Source organism: Apodemus sylvaticus, chromosome 13 (assembly GCF_947179515.1).
Source record: "Apodemus sylvaticus chromosome 13, mApoSyl1.1, whole genome shotgun sequence".
In the NCBI taxonomy this organism is placed as follows: Eukaryota; Metazoa; Chordata; class Mammalia; order Rodentia; family Muridae; genus Apodemus; species Apodemus sylvaticus.
The window spans coordinates 42,821,879-42,824,874 of NC_067484.1; positions in this window are offsets into that span (position 1 = coordinate 42,821,879).

The following is a 2,996-nucleotide window of genomic DNA, read 5'->3' on the forward strand; positions in this document are numbered from 1 at the left end:
ATATATAACAATTATTTGTACTTTTAATAGAGTATTCTTTATGTTTGAAATTATAAATTGTAGTGCATGTATGTGTGTTTGTGTGTTTGCAATTGCATTTCTCTTTCTTTCTCTCTCTCTCTCTCTCTCTCTCTCTCTTTCTTCCTTCCTTTCTTCCTTCCTTTCTTCCTACCTTTCTTCCTTTCTTTCTTTCTTCTTTTCTTTCTTCTTTTCTTTCTTTCTTTCTTTCTTTCTTTCTTTCTTTCTTTCTTTCTTTCTTTCTTTCTTTCTTTCTTTCTTTCTTTCTTTCCTTCTTTTTCTTTCTTTCTTTCAATCGCCATAGAGCATTCCTTCCCTGTACTAAGTTCGGAAGATGAAGTGTGTGTGTAATATGGCAAAGAACACACCTAGAAATCAAGGTCATTCACCTGACACCCACTGCATACCAACCACTGCCATCTCAAGAGCACCAAGTCTAGTCCTTCCCAGCACTCACTTAGCTAAACACTTAACAAAGCAAAACAAAACAAAAACAAAAGAAACAAAAAACAACCACAACAAAAAACATTTAAAACCCCAGCCATTGGCCATTGGCAAGGCAGAGTTCTCACACTGCAGCAATGTTATACCAGCCATCATACTAATGTGTTTTCAAAACAAAATGCCCTTCCTTCTAACCTGTATAAAAACATCAAGATATATCAACACATTGCCAGTACCAGGTGGAGGCTTATACTCTGTTTTCGGACAGGCTAGTATGGTTGGCCTCCAGGATGCCCAGGTAGATGTGTGTTAAGCATTAGCACTGATTTTCAGCATAGAGCAAAGCATTAAAAAAAAAAAAAAGCATTTATTCTGTTTTATCGCTGAGTGTTTTAATGTGCTCCCTCTCCCTCCCTCCCTCCCTCTCTCCCTCTCTCCCTCGCCCCTCTTTCTCCCTTCCCTCCTCATGTGTGTGTGTGTGTGTGTGTGTGTGTGTCTTTCTTTTCCTCAAAGAGATCATCCAGTGACCTTGAAATCTGCACTGGCATTTTGTTGGCAGGAAGGAAAGCTCTCTCTTCTCATTTGCAAAATGAATAACAATTTGATCATCCTTAAACTTCTAAAAGGTTAATTATGCTCTCTCCGTGAGTACCAAATGAAAACCTGTTTTATCTCTGCCCAAATGAAGCCCACAGGGCTCACCCTCCTTCTGACTCTACCAGGAGACCAAGTCCTTCCGGCTGTCAATTACCCACTATCAACTCGAGATCTGTGAGAGCTGCAGTAGATTTTCTCATCCCCAAACCGTGGAGGCCCTCATTTGCCGGAGCTGAGTGGTGGCTTTAAAATTTTCTCAGCAGGAAAGTGTTATCTGGCTTTGGGCACGATGGAAAGAAAAGGGAGCCGCCTGAGTGAGCCGGAGAGAAAGGAAAAGATTAAAGGGTGTCTGATGACTACAATTTCACTTCACTTCAAAGGTTTCCATCCAGAAATAAAAACACAACATCAACGACGACAACGACGACGACGACAACAACAACAACAACAAAATGCAAGGATGACAATATTAAAAATCATCACCCTAAAAATTAAAAGCAAATTTAAAATATTAAAACTCTACCATGCTGAGAAGCCTTAGATCCTTGCTGATGTAACAGCGGTCTAAGCAGCTCTGTGTCTGGACGCCAAAGATAACCGCAGCTGTGGGCCAGCGCTCCTGATTGGGGAAGGGGCAGCTTGTAAGGAAAAGTTTGGCCCTCTCCCCTTCCCCCCTTTGAAGCCTCTGAGCTGCTGCTATTTTGTGGTTCTGTGTAGGCTCTTTAGCCATAGCCAGAAATCAGTTCTTTAAAAGCGGGGTTGAGAGAGTTATATTTCATTTTTATTATAAGGAAACCTCATCTTTCAAAGGAGAGTAAAAGTAGCGAATGGCGGCGGAGGGGGGCGTGGGGGATGGGGGGGTGGGGGTGACCAGGAAATCTTGCTGCTGCCTGATGTTCCTGGCTTCTTGATTTTTAATAACTTGTACAATTTCATGTGATCCAATCAAACTTTATGTTACGTGGAAAGGAAAACAGAGGGAAAAAATGGAAAGAATAAGCAATGTATCGGCCACCCGCCCCACCCCCAAGGAAATTAGAGCAGCTCAGACACTTCTCCATGATGGGATTAAGACACTATGTGGAGCCTGGTCTAGACTGGGGGATGGGGAGAGAGGGAGTGAAGAGGAAGAGGGAGGGAGGAAGGGAGGGAGAGAGAACAGCATGCTCCCTTTTATAATAGTACAGCTGTAAGAAGGCCCAGTAGGGACAACTTTCCCATGATTCTATGAAAACTGGAGCCATTTAGAACAAAAAAACACTAGAACGAGTCTATGCTTTTTGTTTGCCCTGTCAGTGTGTATCTTCACATATTCGTAATGTATGTAGAGACCAGACATGCTTTATCAGCCTAGGCACAAGCCCTAGCTAAACACCTACTCCCTGTGAACCCTTCCGCCTAAGCCTCATCAATCTCTATTCTACTTCCTGTCTCTATAGACTCCTATCTAGACCCTCATAGAAACAAAATCGATGTTTGTCCTGCTGCACCTTCCTAACCAGCATTTTACTTAGCTCATTGTTACCAAGATTCAGCTGTGTTGTAGCCTGTACTGAAATTGCATTTCTTCTCTGAGATTGGCTATCCTGCCAAGATGCGTTACCCACTCATCCGCTCATGGGTATCTGCCTTGTCTTCACTCCGTTATCATGAAGGTCGGTGTTAGGACCACTGGTGTACAGGGATCTGTCTGCATCTCTGCTTCAACAACGCCTTGGCAAGTGTACAGAGAAGTAGAATTATTAAGCCCCTGATTTTTATGCACAACTTATTGTGACAGGTAGTACATTACACATAGGTTGTAATATACTAGTCGAAAAGGTATTTTACTTAGTAACTGTTGGGAAATTATTTTGTTTTGGTTCCACTCTAAGATTTTTTTTCTTATTGTCATTGAGTCATTTGACCGTTTGGAGAAAATTATTTGGTTTTTATTT